Source organism: Danio rerio, chromosome 19, assembly GCF_052040795.2.
Source record: "Danio rerio strain M-AB ecotype USA chromosome 19, GRCz13ab, whole genome shotgun sequence".
Lineage (NCBI taxonomy): Eukaryota > Metazoa > Chordata > Actinopteri > Cypriniformes > Danionidae > Danio > Danio rerio.
This window is the reverse complement of record NC_141039.2, coordinates 39,927,754-39,950,616: the sequence shown is the minus strand read 5'-3', so window position 1 is coordinate 39,950,616 and position 22,863 is coordinate 39,927,754. Positions and strand designations below refer to the sequence as shown.

Here is a 22,863-nt window from a genome sequence, read left to right as displayed (position 1 = left end):
TCCCTACTATGTGTGGAGTCACGTGATCCCGCTCTGTTTAGATTGATTTATATTTCTGCGTCAGACGCATGGGTATGGTCCGGTGCAGCTTTCGCATGGTCGCACCTCACAGAAAATGTAACTGCAAGTTTGCGCTACATTGACGATGATTGGAAGATATGAGAGATGCCTTGAGACGGCATGTTTTCTACTGCAATAAAGTTATTATTTACATTAAAATATTTGTTTACAGAGGGTTTAACAAATGCACAGCATATGCAAGAGCTATTTTATTTAGAAGAAATACTTCCTTAAAAAATCTCGCACTTGTAATATGTGAGCATATTTCTTGTACAAAACTTAACAGTGAATTTTGAGGACAAAAATAAATAAATAAATAAATCTAAATAAATAAATAAATAAATAAAAATAATAGTTCATTAACTGTTAAAATGTTTAATTAATCGAGATTCTTTAGGACAAATAAAAAAAAATGCATGTTAATATTTATTATATATTCTAATGTGGTTAAATGAACAGTTTAAAAAGATGACACATGAGCTTGGCTATCATTTGTGAGTATAAGTTAAGGTGTACCATTGCTTGTTTGCAGTGTACTATTACCAATCATACTACCCCATGTGAACTCACCTGTTATCATTGGCTGGTAAATGTTTATCAATGTATCCTAAATATCTATATGAACCAACTGAGAGGTAAGAAGGCTTCTTTTCTGTACCCATTTTTTCGTTGGTTACTGACTAGTACTGTATAAGGAGGGCAGAAGTTTATATTTATTCATTTTTTGCTTTTTGATTAAAGGTTTTAAAAGTTTATAAGGGATTTCTGAAGCATAAATAGTCTTCAGTTTAGATTAGGTCACAAAACTGGATGACGTTGAGTTAATAAAGCATTGATTAACATACAAAGTAATTTTTAATATATGTCTGAATATTAAGATTTAGAAATGTTAATTTTAATAGTTTATTAATCATTTACTTACACATTCTGAATGATCTTAAAACCCCACCAACTATTCTTAAATAACTGGTTTGTAAATAATACAATACTTAATTTAGTCATGAAAAATTAGTCATTAAAGTATAAAAATGCAATCATAAAGCACATTATTAATGTGCTTATAAGTTAAGAATACAGCATTTTTAGCTACAGTATATTTATGGGCTGCTTACTAACTATTAATGCAGAGTTAATGCTTAATAATGATTAACTATTTGCTAACGCTTAATAAATGATTTATAGTGTAGTTATAAAAAGTGTTACCTTTTTTCTTTTGTTGAACATTCAAGGAGTCAATAGTTAATGGTTTCCAAAATTCTTTCAAAATATTTTGCATTCAATAGAAGAAAGAAACTCATAACAGTTTGAAACAAGTAAAGGGTCAATAAAAAATGACTGAATTTTCATTTTGGGTGAACTATCCCTTTAATTGATTAAAATAAAATTCACTACGGTCACTTATTATTTACTATATTATAATAAGAAAAGGTTACAATATGTATGTTGTTTCATTTTACATTAACATATCTGCTGCACTGAATCACTCCAAAGTTTGGAAGTATTATTTCACCCATGTTTAACATTCTATTTTCATAAAAGTTATCCGAAACATTAAAACTTAACTGTCCCGCTGTGCTAGGCTGTCCCCCAAGGATCTGTCCTTGGCCCGCTCCTATTTAGTATTTATATAATATAATAAAAATAATTCCTTACATTTATATAGCGCTTTTCTAGGCACTCAAAGCCCTTTACACATTGGGGGAATCTCCTCATCTTTCACCGGTGTGCAACATTCACCTGGATGACACAACAGCAGCCATATTGCTCCAGACCACACACCACACATCAGCTGATTGGTGGAAAGGATACAGAGTAATGAAGCCAATTCTAACATAGGAATGGTTAGAAGGCCATGATGGACAGAGACCAGTGGGCAAATTTGGCCAGGATGCCGGTGTTAAATCCTTACTCTTTTTCAAAGAACATCCTGGGATTTTTAACAACCAAGAGTCAGGACCTCGGTTTAACATCTCATCTGAGAGTCGGTGCTTACTGAGCAGTATAGGAGTCCTCGTCACTATACTAGGGCGTTAGAACCCACACAGACCACAGGTTGGGTGCCCCCAGCTGGTCTCACTAACACCACTGCCGGAAAGCAACTTAGTTTTTCCATGTGATCTCCCATCCAGGTACTAACTGAGCACAGCCCTGCTTAGCTTCAGTGGGTGACCAAGTGAGAGATGCAGAGAGCTAGCTGTCGGCTATATGGTGCCTCTTGGACAGATCATGCATAAATTTAGCCCAAGGTATCACTGCTACACAGATGACACACAGATTTACGTCAGTGCTCGCACCACGTCACTTTTTATCTGCCTGTCTACTAGAAATTTAAGCCAGGATGAATCAAAATTTCCTTACATTAAACAGTTCTAAAATAGGTTCTACTAATTGGCACTCCTACCAATGTTAACCAGTGTAACGATTTTAAACTCTCTGTTGATGATCTCCCTCTACAGGTGTACAACCTTGGGGTACTTTTTAAACTCACACTTCAAACACTTAACAAAAATAGCCTTCTGTCATCTACATATCATTGCGCGGATTAGACCTTTTCTATCACGGCCTGATGCGGAAAGGCTTATCCATGCCTTGATCACATCACATCTTGATTCCTGTAACTCACTCTTCAGGGGCCTACCAACAAACTCTCTTAGACATTTACAGTATATTCAAAATACCGCTGCTTGGGTTTTGACACACACTTCCTCGCGCTATCCAATCACCCCTGTACTTCAGCAACTTAACTGGCTTCCTGGTAAGCCACATATTGATTTTAAGACCTTGATTTTAACATAAAGCAATGCATGGGCTAGCAGCCGACTACATTTGTGAACTGGTAACTCTCGTCACTCCAACCCACATTCTTAGTCTGCATCTGGACTTCTCAAGACTTACCTTTTAATTTAGATTGATCTTATTTTTGTCAATTTAATTTTATTGTTCATATTTTATTGTCTTATTGTGGTGTTTATAGTGTTTTTCATAGTTCTGCTTTGTTACTGTTTGCCTTGTATGTCTTGTAACTGTTTGGGTCTGAGAAAAGCACACTATAAATAAAATGTATTATTATTATTATTAACTTGCATTTAATATGCCTTATTTATATGTAGGAAACCACAAATCAGGATGTACTTTCTTTCTGGAATTCAACCACATGTATCTGCCTTTCTCCAGGACATCGTCTTAAGAGCAGAAAACAAGAACACGAGGGGCTGACCTTAATCACAGGTGAAGTAATCGCATTACAAAGAGACCATTACTACTAACTGGAGCAGAAGTGTGGGCTAGACCCTTTCTCCCATCACCTCTGGCACATTTAGCCCATTTGTTAAGTGCTCAACCTTGTTTGCTTCAGTCAAACACAATAAAAATCCAGGGGATGATGGTGCAGAATCATATCCAAAGTTATAAATATAATACATCAAGTGATATGACCTTTATTTACCTTCTTTCCACTTGTGTTAAGCCGGTCAATGGTATTAGAGGCAAACAATCACATCTACAGTATAAGCACAGCACTTTCTCCACAGTGGTTACTCAGAAGGTCACTCAGAGGTCCCATTAAAATGAGACCAATCATAAGGATATTCCACAGGGATTTTTAATCGAAATGGAACTTGGGTAATACTTTAGTTAAGTACCAATTCTCACTAACAAGTGGCTTATTAGTGAGCAGCTCCTTATTATTAAAATATTGGTTGCTTATTAGTAGTTTTAATGCACATATTCTGTATGATCCTATTCCACATCCCTAATCCTACCTATTATCTAATCCTAACTAATATTCTAATAACTATTAATTGAGGTATTAGCAAATTAAAAGTTTACTGAGGTAAAAGTAATTGATGATTAATTGTTTGGTAATTGTCAGGGTTCTGCCACTCTGGTCTTGTAAATTCTTGTTTTGGTGGCAGAACTCGGACACTACCCATGTCTGGTCCTGTTTCTGTCTCTGTGTGTGCTCGCGCCATCGTGGGTGTATACGCAGAGTGTGAGCGCTCCTGCTTGATGCGGCCGCGCGCTCTGCGTCACTCAGACGCGTGCGCTCTTGTACTCGTGTTTGTGTTTTCGTCTGTCAGCAGCGTGGTGTTTCATTCCCAGCGTCTCAGTCTTGTTGGTTTCGGTTTTGGTCGGCGCTGGGATGAAGCATGCACGCTGCGTGTGTGAGCGCACGGTGAGTTTTCATTCATCGTGTGCTCGTGTCTTGCGTTTTTTGTCAAAGCACGTGGCTCGGTGTTTACATTGTGGTCACGTGCTTTTGTCGTGTGCTTCAGTGTTGTGTTATGTGAGCGCATGGCTTGTATTGTCTCTCTGTGTCATGCGCTCTCCCGTCTATTGTCTTGTCCCACCCACCTTGTTATCTTGTTTGTAATTATTATTTTCACCTGTCCGCCTGTGTTTATTGGTTTGTCTTTCCTATTTATTCTCCTAGTGTGCTCTGTTCTGTGCTGGTTAGTTGTTGATTGTTTCCTTCCCTGTTGTACGTGATTTGCTGTTTCTGTTCTACAACAGTGGTTAAGTTGTGTGTCTGCCAAGTTCCAGATTCTTGAAGTCTAGTTGAGTGTATAACCATGTCGTGTTTTTCCCCACATGGGGAGATTTGAGTTTTGTTTTTGTTTTATTTTACATTACATTCCCTGCATTTGGGTCCTCGCCTCCTCTTCATCACCCCCATTCCCTGACAGGTAATAGCATGAATTGAGTCACGATTCTGCCACTCTGGTCTTGTTAATTCTTGTTTTGGTGGCAGAGTTCGGACACTAGTCCTGTCTTGTCTAGTATGTTGTGCTCGGCTCAAGTTTTCTCTGGCTGAGCACTCCTATTTCCTGTCATTGTCTGTCTTTGTATGAGTGCCTTCTTGGCCATTGGGTCGTGTGCGCTCCCGTGTCCGGGTGTGCTCGGGATGTGTGCTTTCATCCTGGTGTTTGTGTTTGTTTTGTCTGCAGTGTGCTATTTTATTCTCAGCGTCTTGGTCTAGTTGGTTCTTTTTTTGGGTTTGGTTAGCTCTGGAATGGAACATGCACATCGCATGTATAAGTGTTTTCATTTATTGTGTGCTCGTGTCTTGTGTTCTTGTTGCCTTGATGTTGTGTAAGCACGTGGCTTCATGTTTACATTGTGGCCGCACACTGTAGTGTTGTTTTTTTGAACACGCGGTTAATAAGTTCTCACATTGGCTGCATGTTCTAGTCCTGTTTTCTCATGAGCACCTCTCGTAACTCCTTGTTAACCCATTATTAGCTAATCCTGTTCACCTGTCTGTTAATTATTTCTCCTTTATAGTCTCCTCATGTCTGCTGTCTTGTGCCAGTATGTCATACAGTATGTCGTTTGCAGTCTTGCCCTGTCTAGCCCTGATCCCTGAAGGGACATGATCACTTTATATCACAAACAGCTTTGATTTTGGCTTCTATTTACATTTATTTAAGCCATATAAGACAATTTGGCCATTCCTATTCTGTGATTTCTAAAGCATTGCATCTTTACAACACTGTAAAAAATGCTGGGTTCCACGCAATCAATTTGTGTTGGCACAACATGAAGAAATGAAGTTAACTTATTCGTTTTTACAAATTTAAGTTGACTGAACAAGAATTGAGTTGTTTTAGTTTATTTTAAATAAGTTGTTTGAACAAAAAGCAAACTTTTTTATTTATGTCATTAACTCTTTTAAATCTTCAAAAATGCTGGTCATCCAAGACACAAATGTGCGAAAGGACAGAATAACGCAATGTAAAATCAATGCAACACTGCAGCTGGAATTGATCGCCAGGTCAGTGCTAAACAGTTTTATCTCAACATACAGTGTCTCAACCTTTAAGAGAATCAGCAGAAAGGGTCAAGAGTCTAGACTACACTTTGATGAGAAGTAGACTTTGATAGACTGCAAACTGGTCCAAAGATAACCTTACTGATGAAAGCAAGTTCATTTTAGTTGGGTATGATGGGAAACTCTGAAATGTGTAAAGAAGTGCTCCGGTTTCCACCACAGTCCAAAGACATGCACTATAAGTGAATTTAATAAACTAATTGGCTATAGTGTGTGAATGAGAGTGTATGGATGTTTCTCAGTACTGAGTTGCAGTATAAAGGGCATTTCCTGTGTAAAACATATGCTGGATAAGCTGTCGGTTCATTCCGCTGTGCATGGTGACCCCTGATGGATAAAGTTACTAAGCCGAAGGAAAAATGTATGAATATTATTATTATATTATTGTATACTTACAGGCTGGGGTTGGGTTGTTCTTTTTCTTTTTTTGTAAGTTTATACATATCAGAAAATTAATCCTGGAACTTGTGATTACTGTAAGTCTATTCAATGACCAAATAAAACCTATTTGACAAAAAAAAAAAAAAAAAAAAAAAAAAAGAACATATTGCAAACTAATGGTGATGTTTATAAGAAGTTTTTTTTACCAAATCCTATTAGCCCAAGCAAGAATATTAGTTCAGCTTCAATATTTTTGCTCTTCCAACATTTAAGAGATTGCAATTTTTAAAGAAACCTTTGTACTAGGGCTGCACAATATTGGAAAAACCTGACATTGCAATATTTTTTAATGGAATAAATGTGATATGAATTAAGTTTCACAAGACAGTCTGAATAGCACTTTTGACTATTTGGTTTTCTGGTTTAGATGCATGTCACTGATGAGAAGATGACGGATGTTTACTGTATGATGACCGAAATGGCCTTAAACACCCAGCAGGCACAAGATGTCAACATGTCGCAAGGTTGACGTTGTACCCTAACGTCATAGAGACCAACCTATGAAGTTACAGCTTAGCGTTGTGTGGACGTTACCACTATAATGTCTTTCAGACGCTGGATTTTGTTTACCATACCTGATGATTAAATGTCAGTATTTGACGTCAATATGACGTTGGTTTAAAATATAGGCTCGGCGTTGAATTTTGGTCACTTTCTAACAACCTAAAATCAAGCAGATATCAACGTCAGTTGCGACATTATTGGACATCAAAGTAACGTAGTCCTTAGACGCTGGCTAGACATTGAATTTTTTGGCCATCTGACTTCACTACCTAAATCTAACCTAATATTGGCATCTTCTGTCATTGTGTGTCTGCTTGGCAATAACTCTGCACTACAGAATATTTCATTTACTCACTACTCTTGAGTACTTGTAAACAAGCTACTTTTTACTCCTACTTTGAGTAATATTTACACCAGACGCTTTTGCTCTACTTGCACTACATTTTTAGGCAAGTAAAGGTACTTTTTCTGGAGTATGATTTTTCAGTACTCTATCCACTGCTGTCTAAACCCAACCAATAATGTTTTTTGGAAACACAGATTGACCTGCACACTCACTTCCCTAAGCCCAACCGACAGTTCTAAAAAAGCAATCCAGAAAAAGAAAAGCCCTTGCCTGATATTTACCCTGTTTTCAGGGTATATTTTTTGGCTTTTGTTTATGACTTGCCTGCTTACTAAAACCGTTCCTTGGCAGACTCGAACCCCATTGTCATAGTTAACTACTCTCTGCATAAAGTCCGCTGACGTACATGGCAAGCTAACTGGACAAACTGGTAATAGCAGGAATAGCAGGTAATAGGAGGTAAGCGGGCAGCTAGTAAGCGCCAACAGGAACAACATCATACCGCCCTATAGTGTTCATTGTAAGACTAAATGCAGCCATACGTACTTCTGGCTACATAATTCATCTACAGAAAGTATTTGAGCCTGTATTGCCTACTTTGTACCCTTGAAAGTTTAAACCCAAAATACATTATAAATGTGGGAGAAATCAAAACACAACCCTGGCTCAAATTAAACAATAACTGGACACTGAAGTTTCCAAAGAGTAAAAATAAAATAGAAACTAAGACTGAATGAGTTAAAAAATGCATGAGGAGGGGCATGGCATCCTTGATTAGTCCCTCTCTCTTTATAGCAAGCTTTCAATCATCACTAATGACCGTAAAGCTAATCAAGATTCCTTCCTCCCTCTCGTACCCTTGTACTGATGCCCCAAAGGTATTACCGCGTTTGCAGTGTAGAAAAGGGACACACTCAATAACAGCTCTCCTTTATGCAAATGCATACTAACCTACAGTGGCTTCTGTGAGAGAAAGCACACACACACACAGTCTCAAATGCCCTGCAGCAATGCTCAATATCAGGGCCAGTGTGTCAGCAAGGCGGCGTGCAGGAAAAAAAGCACATTCAACATAATAGAAATCAATCACGCCAGTTCTGTGCTGAAAACAGGAACGCTTTACCTGTTTATCAGCCTCCAGGTCTGTTTTTTCTAAAGGGCAAACAGCATGGTCTACTATGTCCTTTTCAAAAAACCATGAAGAGGGTTAAAGAGCATTTCGACTGGCAGCCATTTAGCTGAAAACAATACAACATTAGAGAAGACAAAGCACCGTGTTTGTGTTTGTATTTAAACTTCTGAGCAGCTGATGAACAATGGATGTAATGATTAAGTACTTAGATAATAACAGCAATGAGCGGCAGGACTACAATATTTCAGCTTTTCACAATGTGGGTAATTTTACATGACAGACACATTATTGTTCAAGTGGTACAACTTTTCATGTACAATTTACAGTACTGTTCATCATGTGGGGGTTCTTTCTTTCTTTCTTACAATTTTTCTTCTTTCTTTTTTTATTTACTTTTTATTCTTTCTTTCTTTCTTTCTTACAATTTTTCTTCTTTCTTTTATTCATATACTTCTTTCTTTCTTTCTTACAATTTTTCTTCTTTCTTTTATTCATATACTTCTTTCTTTCTTTCTTTCTTTCTTTCTTTCTTTGTCCAATAAATGTTGTTCTCCTCCAACCCCAAAGTTTTTCTATGATAAAGCCTTGGGAAAAAAATCCAGAGGCCACTTTTGGATTTACTATTTTGTGTAAAATGTTAAAATGTATTTTATTCTACAAAGGTCTTATAACATTTCTTCCATATTTCATAAAATATATATTGTTTTGTTTTTCAGAAATACGCTACAAAACATTTTCAGTCCAAATGATTCTAGTCCAAATATATATATATAAAAAAATAAATCAGGAATTATTTTCTAGATTTCTTATTTTTCCAAAATGTTTTCAGAAATAATAATAATAAAAAAAAACTTTAATTATTTGCCAGTTAGGTAAGTAAAGTTATGTGAATAAAAAAAAAATAATTTAATAAATAAATAAATAAAAAATAAATATATATATATATATATATATATATATATATATATATATATATATATATATATATATATATACACACACACACACACACACACACACACACACACACACACACACACACACACACACACACACACACACACACACACACACACACACACACACACACACACACACACATATATATACACACACACACACACACACACACACATATATATATATATATATATATATATATATATATATATATATATATATATATATATATATATATATATTATTATTATTATTATTTTTTTTTACTTACCCCAATGGCAGATAATTTAGTTTGTAACCTAATTTTCGATTTTTCTTTATAATTAAAAAAAACACTTGCAGTGTATGGTATGTTTTCATTTGTTGTGATTCATTTGTTGAAACACAAAATATTAAAATAAATGTCTGAAAACGACACCTTTTTTGCTATTTTACATAAACACAAAAACATTATATAAAATGTTTAAGAAACACCATAAGTAGTTTACATAATAAAACCAAAATTGCATTTTACTTGAACATTACACGCTGTAAAAAAATATCTGTTAATTAACAGTTTCCATAGTTTGTGCTTTTCGTTTATTTATGATTGTGAATTGCATTAAGGGACCTTAATTTCTGCTCTGTTGACTTTTGATGTTAAAAATTCAACTCTACAGTTAACCATAGTGACTTTTATTGACATTTCAGTAGTTTTAAATAATATAATGTATAAGTAATAATATGAAGATAAATAAAATATAGAGAAATAAATCTGTAAAATAACAGAAAATGTACTGGCAGTTTATTACAAGCTTTTTGTACCATAATATAAAACACCAAACCACAGAATATATCAATTTATACTATTAAAAAAGTTAATAAAAGACACTTTTCCCATTATTTAGGGTTTAAAAGTTGTCAGAAGAAATATCAAGGTGTCATAATGCATATATAAACGGAAAATAAAATAAATCACAAAATATGGAAACTGTTAATTTACGGACATTTTTTTAGTTTACTACTAAAAAACGTAAATCCAGCAACATTTTCAAATGGTCTCCTACAATGCTAAGACACTCAATCATGAGACACTGCAATGACATTCTATGCCCTTAGATGACAAATCACAAGGCTACGTCGCCAGTATATTGACAGACAATGTACCATTTAAAGTGCGTGACTGCGATATTACGCATCAATGATAACGTTCTCGATGGCAGATTTGCACACATCGAGGGCACCTTGAACTCGACAGTCATAAAATGACATGGCATCAATTTACAGAGGTTGGGAAAAGGGCTGCGCTCCCACAGTAATCAGCTCATGTTCCAATCAATAGGTGGGAGCTGTCCGTCTGCTGAATAATTCAACACAAACCAAGAGAGTGAAGAAGCCATGAAAATTATATAAACCCCAGTCTTACTATAATCGAGGGCATTTAATTTAAGGGTCAGACCATTAGAAGAATTCATTTGAGTGCCGATCTATTTCTGAGGGCTTGTGCAAACTTGTTTAGCTTTTTTAACTGTCTCTGTATCGTGTCCTATATTGATTAGCATGTGGAAAGTGGGGGTATTGCATGCATTTGAGCATGTAAGATGTGAATTCTGTTACTATTTATTGCTCAGTTAACATGTTTGACTCATTTTCTGGAAGCAGCTGAAAGGGCATCTGCTGTGTAAAACATGTGCTGGATAAGTTGGCGGTTCATTCCACGGTGGAAACTCCGGATTAATAAATGGACTAAGCCGAAAAGAAAATGAATGAATGAATGTTAGCAAAATGTTAAAGCTGCTCTTTTTCATATAGTGAAAGTGAATGTTAACTCCATATAAATGTTGCATTTATTACAGTCCTTCAGTCACTGGCACAAAATTATACTTATCAATGCTACCTTTATGTATGTAAAAAAAGTGACAGAACAGTAATATAATGAAGTATTATTATGATATTTTATGAATATATTTTAACACTTTAAATGCTATTTATTCCCCAGCATTAATACTCCAGTTCTACGGTACAGTGTCTAATGAAGATTTGATGCTAAAGACACTTTTTATTTATTACATAAAAACATGTCAAGTCAAAAGTTAACATTTTTATAAAACTATTAATTACTGACATAGAGTGCTCAGCATAATTAAGTACTCAAATATTTATTAATAATAATTAAGTACTGAATATTTATTAAGAAAATAAATATATTTTTATCAATTTCTTAGTGAATATAGGCAATGTATTTAGGTGCATTAAAAACAAAACAGATTAAACAGATATTTTGATTAAAATAATATTTTAGTCACCAAACATATTTAGAAATTGGAAGATGAAATTAAATGTATTAAGTAAAATAGTGCAAAAAAATAGTGCAAAGTAAAAAATTTTAACATTTTTTTTTTTTTACTTCTCTTGATTTTTCTTTTTTTCATTTTTTTTTTTTAAATCTGTATTTAATATTTGTCTATAACATATAACTTTGGCTTTACTAGTTTTTGGACTGTTATGGTATGTTTTTTGTTAGAAAAGCTCCAGATTTGACTTCAGTACTGACTAATCTAATTTATATGCACAAATATAATATTGTAGAGCTTCCTATTAAAATATGAATTTAAATGAGAGATTTGTGAGGGGTGTACTTATATATGCTGAGCACTGTATTTTATCAATGATATGTATGGCTGCATTAAAGATTATTTTGATATGTACAGCGGCATATTAAGGCCAAGTAAAATCTCTGATCTCATAACTTTAAATAATATTTGTGAAAATAAAACAACAAAATATGAGTGGAATCATGCGATATCAGAATTTTTGCTGTTTTCACCAAGCCAAATTTAAGAAATTTTAAGACCTTTTTAGGACCATTGTGAATGTAATGTCCGACTTTTAGAGGAATAAATGCTAATAATAATAAATTAATAGTAATAATAATAACCAAATTGGGCCAGTAAAAAATATTTTAATAATATATTTTAAATAATCTATCAAAACAAACAAACTCTAAATGTATACATACACTTTTTTTCCCAACATATTACTTTTTTTAGATAATTTAATCATGCTGGTTTACAGGTTTACATAAACATATGAAAAAATAGGATCGGTTTAAAATGATTTAAGAGCCACAACACAATATTACTGTGAATTTAAGACTTTTTAACGCCTAAAACCTTGTTTTTAAAATGTGAAACATTTTAGGTCTGTTTAAGACCCCGCAGACACCTTGTCTATTGTCATTCAACGTAACACATTTGTTCATATGAAAATGAAACTACTGTTTTGCAAGAAAAATTTCAGATGCAAGTCTAACAATAAAATGTTGTATTTATATTTGTATAAAAACTAAAAGCAAAACGTTCTAACAAAAAATGTGGTGGTATGTAAATCCTTGTTATAATGAATAACATTTTACTGGGTGTTTTCTGCAAATCTTGGATAAAATGGATATCCTTTATTTTTGCAGTAAAAGACTAATACAGTTTAACAGCGTACATTCTAATGTCTATGCATTGTTTCTTTTACTTGGGATATGAATGGTTAGTCATTTAAAACCTAATCAAGTCTAAACTATAAAGAGTATAAACAGCAAAAATAGCAATGTTTCATTCAGTGGCATATGGCCTGGTACGGCGCCTGATGCGGTGGCCGTATGGTTGAACAGCACAGTGAGAAGGTGCCATTTTTTCACACCTCAGATGGGGCGAAGCAGCCACCTCTCTCTGGCAAACCCACAGGGCATCGTTTACACTCCCAAAAGTGGGAAGAGGAGGAGGTCTGCCATTCTCACAGTCACACATGCAAACTAACACAACCACAATTAAACAAGAGCCACAGAACTGCCACTAACGAGCACCTTGCTGAAATCCTGCAATATTTGAATACAATATTGTTTTCACAGCAGTCTAGTCTGGCCCCAGTTTCACTTTGCTCATTTATCCAGAGTTTTCGGTGGCTCATTTCAAAGCTCATGCTGTGAAATTCATGAGCATTTAAAGTTTTATATGTTTAAAGATCAATAGGAAGACTAAAAAGAAACTCAATAGTCACACAGAGTTTGCGCTTCTCTTTCTCAGCATTGTAAGCAGATTGACTACATACACTCACAGGCCACTTTATTAGGTACACCTGTCCAACTGCTACCTGAGTATTGTTGCTGACCATGTCCATCCCTTTATGACCACAGTGTACCCATCTTCTGATGGTTACTTCTAACAAGATAATACGCCATGATATAAAGCGCAAATCATATCAGACTGGTTTCTTGAACATGATAATGAGTTCACTGTACTAAAAAGGCCTCTACAGTCACCAACTCTCAATCCAGTAGAGCACCTTTGAGATATGGTGGAACGGGAGATTTGCATCATAGATGTGTATACATGGATGTATAAGTCAAATAAAATCAAAATGTCAGTCTTTAAAATGCAGCCAGTCATGTCTGAACTTAAAGTAAACAGTTCAGAAAGAAATCCGATCATGTAGTGTGTCACGTAATCAGCTGCTAAATTTAAATCTGCTTTTCTGCGATGGCTTTCACGCTTGCCATAAAACACAATTTACCAGTATTTTCAAAACAAATAACATTCATTTTGGGTTTCAGACATTTAAATACAAATAAGTACTAGCAAGACACAATATTTGTAGTTTGTAAAATACAAGCAGATTTAAATGAAGATGGTTATAATAATAATAATACTACTTTTTAACCTAAACAAACAATGTGTGTCATTCACATCAACTGTTTAGGTTACTATAAAACTTACTCTGTTTTTCACTAAGTTAAACAGCCACTTCAATGTATTTCAGGAGAAGCTGATAAACTGACATGTTGCAATCCAGCATTTCTTCTTCAAATTCCATTGCTTCTCAGGCTAAAATGGTGGCACCAATCATCCATCAAAGATCAAATAATAGTATCATTATTAAGCTCTTTAAGCAATAAAATACATGTCATTACACATGAATATCTGAGAGTTTGTATATTTGCAAAAAAGAAAAAAGATGATGGTTGTATTAAAACATTTAGACAGTGGGGTCAACAAGAGTATGTCTATTAGTATGAAAAAGTTAATATTCACAATAAAATCATTACCATTTTGTATTTATTTGTTATTGGTAGGCCCACACAGAGTTTGTGCTCGCAAAATTCCGCAGAATTTTAGCCCATCATTGATTCGGGTCAATTACTTGTGTAAATGTGTGTTAATTTATATTTATTAAGTTTTTAAATAGTAATAATATTGCTTAATGTGAAAATATTCAAATGATTTATTTACAATATAGTGAGTAAAGTAACATTTTCTGTCTTTTAGTAGATATACTATATGAGAGACTTGCTTTGTTTACCAAATAAAGTGGATCAAATTGAATTTGCATTGTGGACATTAAATACAAGTTAAAAATGTATTACTTTTTATGTCATATATGTCAAGGTTTTAGTTATGATACTCCCAAAATATTTCCACATAAATCCACAGATTTTTGACAAAATTCTGCGTAGAAATGGCAAAGAATGTCCGCAGATTCTGTCTGGCCTTAGTTATTGGTTGTAATTTGCTTGTTTGTTTATTACTGACAGTAAAGTTTATGCAAGTTTGCAAGTAGAAACTTCTTGAACACTGAAATTAGAATGAATTAAAATTGTGATATAGATTAGACTGATACATGACAAGTCATTCGAATTTTACATGATTCAAATATTTGGTTTTTGTTTCACTTTTGTTTTTCAGATAATTAGGAGGCAAGTGATCATATCCAGACCTGACCTTTAGTAAAAATCCTTAACAAATAAATAAATGAATGTATGCATAAATATTACAATTTTAGTGAATGCTGTTGCAACATTTACATGTGGTATCAAAAATGGTATCAAGTATAGATTTTCTTCAAGGTATCATATTGTAGTTAGAAATCCCAGCACTGTGACAACACTACCTTGCACAATTCCAAAATAAATGCTAAACGTGAATCCCTGTGCGCTTTACACTATGTGATATGCAAATAGAAATGCATTAGTACAATCTATAATGAGTCTATATAATGTGTGCTTGCATATTTTGCACCTATATTAAATCAGCATGCATGTGTGTGCACTACAAAGGAATTGCTAAAGCTGGAAACAGAGCTGTTGTCGCTGGGGACTCTTTGATGCCTCTACATGCCTGATTTTCATTCATGCTAATAGGGCTAAACACAGCAGATGGGAGAGTGGAAAGAGAAAAGGAAGGATGTATAGGTGATAAAGAGTGTAAAGAAAAGACTGTAAATTAGTATGTAGGTTGCCTACACTGTCCAGCCTTTGACTTAAATGCACAAAACGGTTTTAATAAAATAAAAAAAAATAAATAATAAAAAAAGCTGAAATAATTGTGCTAGGTTTGGATTAATTTGTGTTAAATGCAGGTTATAAGTAATTTAAAATGTAATTACATCAAAATAAATGGTAAATAATTTAAAAGCTACAAATTCAGCTTTTATGAATTATATATATATTTTAAATTCCCTTTTCATTTCTGCTTGCATTTTCTGGACTCAAATTGTTTTATCAACAAACAAACATGTTTTTAATATCAAATTCTGTTTTTCTTCATGTGTTTATGACTGCATCGTGTGTGCTTTCTGCATCAGAAATAATAATACCCTATAACTATATGAAAATAAAGTGCCTTTCAGTTAAAAACTTGTTTTGAAATAAAGGAAAAATAAAGTTCATGATATGCCATTGCTGCTATGTTTTATTTCTCACTTGAAATATGTTGTTAAATCTCCAAAACTGAACGTCATCCCCCAGATAAAGAGTAAAAAAATAAGGTTTTCACAGTTCTGCCACAGACAATCAACATACTATAAACAGACTACAATAAACACACACACACATGCGCGCACACACACACACACACATGTTTGTTTTTGTAAAAAGTGGGTAGATTACATAGGTTTTCATTCATTTTATACTGTTCAAACCGTATATTTTATTGCCCTCGCAACACCCCACCTCTAAATCCAACCATCACAGGAGACTGTCTAAAGCTTTACTCTCTCAAAAAAACTCATCCCGTGGAATTTATTAGCTTTTTGAGAAATGAGGACATCACCAGTGTCCTCATATTTCACCTCCTTTTTGTAATACCTGTGTCATTATACAGATGTGTCCTGATATGTCACAAAACATGTACACACACACACACACACACACACACGCACGCGCACACACACACACACACACACACACACACACACACACACACATACACACATACAAACACACACACATACACTTTCAAAGAGGAAAGTGGTTCCTAAGCTTAAGTTTCTTGAAAATAAAAAAGGACCAGCACTGACGTGACATATACAGTTGAAGTCAGAATTATTGGCCCCCCTGAATTATCATAATTTTTGGTAAGTGTGACAAAAATTAGTTTGGTCTGTCTAAATTTTGAAGTTAGGAGCACCGGTGCTACCAAGAAAAAAGGTTCATTTCGAGCCCTGCAATGTGTTTCCTGATTCAGGTCGTTGTGAGCACCGGAGTAGATGTGTCAACGCACTAACCACTACACTATTGGCGCCAACTTTTTTAACTGTTGTGATGGAGTCATATAGTGTCATGTTTTCATCTTTTATTTTATCTAGGGACATTTGATTTTATGTTGTTCTTAGATCTGGTTGTCTGGGAAAGAAGTGTTTTTTGTTTGCTCTGTATAACGTGAAAAACTAATAAAAAAAAAACCTTGAACAAAAATATTAGAGACCCATCAACCCCAAAGATATGCACAGTAGGCATATATTTAAAACTGACTGTGCATTTGCTAATAGACTCCACCCTGATTCACAGGGAATTGTCTAACAAAAATTCCTCGTTTGCTTCTTATTTTTGCTGTTTTTTTCTTTCTTCCATATTTATTATCGCTCATGTGTGCATCTTATAACATGTTCAAGTGTCCCATGCCGCTGTCTGCTGAATATTAAACCAAAGACTTAGCGCGAGCCTTTATTGAAATATGCATGAACGCCGTTGTGCCAGGCTTAATGATGTGTCTGAATTAGCAGGTTGCGGGTCTCGTGCAGAGAAGGCGGATCTGAGGGGCTGATGGGTAAAGTAGACAGTATGAATCTGAATGAAGGGCGTGGATGAAGAAAGCCAAAGAGCTTTTGCATGAAAAGAGGTTTTATGTTATTGTGTTTCAGCATGGCTCAGGTGTTAATGATCTTCATCCACACACTGTGATTACACTTACTATTAATTATACATAACAGATTAGCATACAATTGCTTCAGTTGTCATTGTAGTAATATCTAGACACACTAGCTTAAGGTCTGACAGATTTGTCTTAGTTTTCACTGAAATTGCTCCATATTATGTTGTTTTGCTTTTAACTATGTATTTACAGTTGAGCTGAGTATGGGGTATATGCACAGTGACTTTATGTCTTCAGTCAGTCCAGTGAACTGTCTTTCCATTACAAAATCGGCATGTTTAAAATCGATTTTCTTTAAAGATACTGATCATTAATGCCTAACAGATATACGATATAAACTAGGTCTCAGACTGCACAAGAAGCACTGCATTAAATTCCAATTTTCCCTGCCATCTCTTCAAAGTATGACAATTTATTTTACCCCAGCATTATCAATGGAGTTGCTGCGCTAGTCTGCATAAAAAATGGTGGATGGAAACGCCAACATGCGCATACATTTTAAAAATGCGCATAAAAAACATATGAGCATAACTGAGAAGGATAAACTTTTTATTCAATAAGAAAAGATGTGCATCAACTGAGATGGAAACACTTTTACAAACAAATTCCAGTATGTGTATTAAAAAAAGTCATGTAGTTTTGTTATGAGATCATGTGATGATAAAAATGTGTGCGAATGGACAAGCAGGCTGAGCACAATAAAATTAATTCGCATTTTTGGATGGAAACATAGCTATTGACTTCCATAGCATTTGTATTTCCTATGAAAGTCAATGGTTACAGGACTTCATCATTCTTTAAATAATCTTCAAACTTTAATTTTGACAACCTATCAGACTAAGGATGAATTAAAAGACAATAAACTGCTTTTATATAAAGACGCCATACTGTCTTCTAAAACATTTGAAGTTATACTACATGAGCATCACTCAGATGCTTATGACCATTTGCGCAATGTGATTATCAGTCTGAATATCAAAACAAAATCATCAACCTGGAAACAGAGAGCTCATGCGAATATTAGAAAAGCATCTACTAGCATTTTATAATATAACACACTCTCAGCACTCAGCGAGATGACTGGTTTTCTGCGCAGCACTGATGCTATAATCTATAAACACTTCATGAAGGCTTAAATATGTGTTAGTGAAGGCAGAAGTCAGCACCAGATTGGATTATGGACGGGTGCTGCCTGCAGGTTTGCTTTTTTCCCCCATCCACTGATGACCTACTTTTCCCTGCCTTACGCATCAATCTTTGTTTATTAGTAATTTGCCTGAGAGGTGAAAAAAATGTGTATCCTGATTTGCTTATTTGAACAATTCCAAATCATTAAACAAGCCATGAAAAAGGTCTGTAATTGAATGTTTACATCTCGTCTAGACAGTGAGTAAAGGATCCAATCGTTATTCCAATAACGGTTACCATATAAATGCGACAGAACTGGAGGGAGCAATCGCATAATTTACACATGATGGTTCAGAATATAGAACAGATTATGTGCTTTATTGGAATAAAAACACTAATGATAGAGCTGTGGTAAAAAATCATTCAAAAATATTAAAATGCAATTCTCTCTTAAATCAATCCCGAACTTAGGTTTAAAGATAAGATGGTACTTGCTTTAAATACAGCAGTAATCTGTTTGCATCCAATTCCTTACAAATACCACTTAAACTGAAAATAATCATTAATAAAGTTGCATTTAAAGTCAGTAGGACCCGGTAGTTGCTGAGACTTTTATTTCAGTATGTTGATGTACTGTATTTCCAGTTAAAACTGAATATTGTGTTAGGGAGGATGTTTTATTTTGTGTATCATTCCCTATCCGCTTGTTAAGTGTTACGTCACGCGAAGCGGCTTCCGGGTCCAAGCGCTCTATTCAACTGAATGGGGAGACTCATGAAATGATAATAATAAACGTTTACAAAGCAATTCAAGGCTTTCGAAAATCACGATCGCAGTATATATGTCCATGCCTAATATCCGATGGCCAGAAAGTGATTATTTTTTTTTAAATTGTTAAAATTTTGGTATTTGTTTTGCAGCAAGCCCAGAGATTGTTGTGTACACTATGATTTTATATAAAATTAACTTTAATGTGTGATAGGAATAAAACGTGATCATAAACAAATGATTTCTCCACTCAATTGAGTGGCGGCTTGGACCCAGAAACAGTATTACATACGTCACAAACACGTCACCACTTAACAAGCGGATTAGCAAACTAATGGAAAGAGGGGCTTGGTTGAGAACATTGCTATGCAGTTGCGTTGGAAGCCATCAAGCTGACGTCAACAGAAAGGCTGCCATTTTAAACGCAAAAGCAAATGCTCAGACTTTGTAGATTACCAAAACAATTTTTTTTCAGTAGATTAACTTAGACTGATTAATTATTCACCTGAAGAATAACTATGTGAGCCAGCAAAGTAAACATTTCAAGCTTTGATTTCACACTGACTTTAAGTGAATTACAAGAGTGTTCATAGAGAGCTGTGTTTACATTAATCTTGTGACAAGAAGCTGAACACATAAGTGCTCTTCCTCATGAGCATACAGTTAAAAACTAGGGTAGAGGTTGTCAAAACTGCTGTCAAAACTAAGTTTAGAATTTATTCAATTGAGTTTTTATATTTAACAACATTCAACTATACATTTTCATACTTTAACTTTTCCTGCAAGGATTGTAAATGCAAATTTATTATTATTATTATTATTATTATTATTGGTGGTAGTAGTAATAGTAGTAGTAGTAGTAGTAGTAGTAGTAGTAGTAGTAGTGGTGACAGTAGTGAGTATTATGCTGGGAACGGTTAATGCGTTTACGTGTTATTTGTGAGTGTGTGTGTAAACGTAACATTCTGTAGTGCACTTAGTTCTTGTTTAAGGCTATTTCAGTCATCATACAGTCGATTTCTGCTATTTTCTCATCAGTGACATGCAAACTAAACAGTTTCTGCGTCATTGCATGTAAAGCAGGGGTGCCCAAACTTGATCCTAGAGGGCCGGTGTCCTGCAGATTTTAGCTCCATTCACAATTAAACAAACCGAAACCAACGAATCAAGCTTTTACCTGATATTCTACAAAGCTTCTGGCAAGTGTATAGAAGCAACTTGGAGCTAAAATATGCAGGACATTGGCCCTCCAGGACCAATTTTGATCACCTCTGGTGTAAAGTATCTTCTTGGACACTTACAATGCTTCCAAACAGTTTGCTTTGTGTCTTAATGTAGTTCACTATGATGGATTTACTTTCTATGTGCGATTTTGTTGGACTGATTTTTCTAAGTAGTGACTGCAGGTTGAAGGAAAGTAGTGAAGTAAAAGTACCGACTGCACTAAAAATGTATTCAAGGGAAAGTAAAAGTACACATTTTTAAAACTACTAAGTGAATTACAATTTCTGAGAAAAAACTACTCAATTACAGTCATTTGAGAATTTGTAATTTGTTACTTTACACCACTGTATATATGTGTCATGGTTTATGGATCTGTGTGTTCCTTCTGTATGTTATGTGTCATGCCATGTGTGTTGTCGTGTGCGAGGGTATGTGCTTGTTTACCTTTTTGTGTTGACAGAGTGCTATCGAATCAGCTGACTTAATCAGCTGACCTAATCACCCTCCAGCTGATCCCTGTTTGACTGGTTATATATTTCAGCCAGTGGTTACTGCTGGTTATCAGTCCGTTGTTTGTTCTTGTCCATGTCTGCTCGTCTCTCAGGATTCTCTGCTGTCTGTTCGTTGGATGACAACTTCGTTTGGCCTGTTGGCATTGTTTGTTTGGAACTTTGCTTTTTCTCATGTTCTCCGACTACAAGTCGTTTGGTATCCTTTAATACATATTTTCTGTTCTTATTACATATTATTTGCACTTCTCTCTGTCTGGTCTCATGACAATATGCATGTTGAAACTCAAACCGATGTACAATGTTTGGATAAACAACATGTTTCTTGGAAATGGTGTGCGACAAAGTTTGACATATGTTTGAAATACATTTACACATCAAAATTATCAGTCCAAGTATTAAACAGAGAGCTTGGACAATGGGTCTGCAACATTTAGTTTGGTATGATGAATGCAGCCATGGCATTATACCTCAATAAGTATGCTCAAACTGCTCACAACCCTCCCACCATCCAATCTATACGTTTCAAGCATGTCACTGTGCATCTTCTGGCTGTCCTCTTCTTTTGTTTCAAATAAACAAGACTTTCAAGTCCGCTATAGACCTCGCTTCAGAAAGAAATCCATTCTTCATAGCAAGCTACACTGTATTCATTAAAAGAATCACTGCCACATATGTTTCCACTGTTTTAAATACAATAATTGTGTTTCTCATCATCTGTAGTTCAATCAGCTGAAAGTTACTAAGGGTAAAGGCTGAAGCTTTGCAAATAATTATATAGCGAAAACCCCTGTAAGATACCACTAAAAATTGCTAAAGTAAACTAAAGGGGTCCTTTATGGAATGAAGGCATACGGAAGAAAGAAAAGAGATTTCCAGAGCATGTATTTTCAGTGACCATTAAAATAAGCCAGAAACTGAGATGCCAGTTGTATCTGGAATCATTTCATTTCACACAAATGCATAAAAAGGCACACAAGAGATAATTTACATTGCAAACATTAGCCAAGAAATCCTAGAAATTTCCTCTCAATCTTTGAGAAGGTGGACACTGCTCTTATTAAAGCACTGTTTGAATAGCGGTAATGTAAAAACCGCCAAGCATGACAAGTCAGATGCATTTTTTTCATCTGATTACCTTATCTTTTTTTTCACAATGCATAATGCGAAGACCTGCTATCTCCATTATTGGGTGAGACAGAGTTTCCAAGGCATCTTTTTTGCATTCAGCCGGAGAGCCTTCTGACATTATCGGGATTCAATGGCAAACACGTGCACTGACAAATTGGCTTTAAAGGGGCCACTGTCAAAGCCTGAAAATAACCAATCTTAATATTTAATGCTGGAGTGTCATTTCATGTCCTGAAGAGAGAAATAGCTTCTACGGTGTCAAGTTACAATGCTTGGCTGACCCTAATGGAAGTGGCAGACGGAGCAATAAAACAAAAGAATATCTAAATGAATAGTCAAGATCGTATTTCTGTATCTTATATGGTCAAGCATTAAATCTCAAATGACTAAATAAATGCATGCATGCTGTACAGTGCACTCTTTTTATTCACAGACTGGATCCTCTAGCATTCAAAACATACAATAGCATGTCCTCAGTATGCAAATGAGTGCCTCATAATCACCTTGTTTCTCTCTCTCTCTTGAATCACAGCTATTCTGTGTTCTTGTTTCTATCTAATTAACATCAGCGGGTGCAATTATACGCCATTTAATTGCTTAAGGACAGGCTGAAACAATGCATGGACAAAAGTACACACTTGTTAGACATTTAA

General features: G+C 34.9%; 1 protein-coding gene and 1 long non-coding RNA gene across 2 annotated transcripts in view; one reads left to right on the top strand and one right to left on the bottom strand.

Moving 5' to 3' along the window:
• Nucleotides 1-22,863, bottom strand: part of thsd7aa (thrombospondin, type I, domain containing 7Aa) — a 215,681-nt gene that overhangs the window by 165,622 nt on the left and 27,196 nt on the right.
• Nucleotides 794-6,433, top strand: LOC148679809 (uncharacterized). The gene is made up of 3 exons (XR_015945397.1): nucleotides 794-3,728; nucleotides 3,770-3,920; nucleotides 4,746-6,433. It is a non-coding gene; the product is annotated as an uncharacterized LOC148679809 (long non-coding RNA).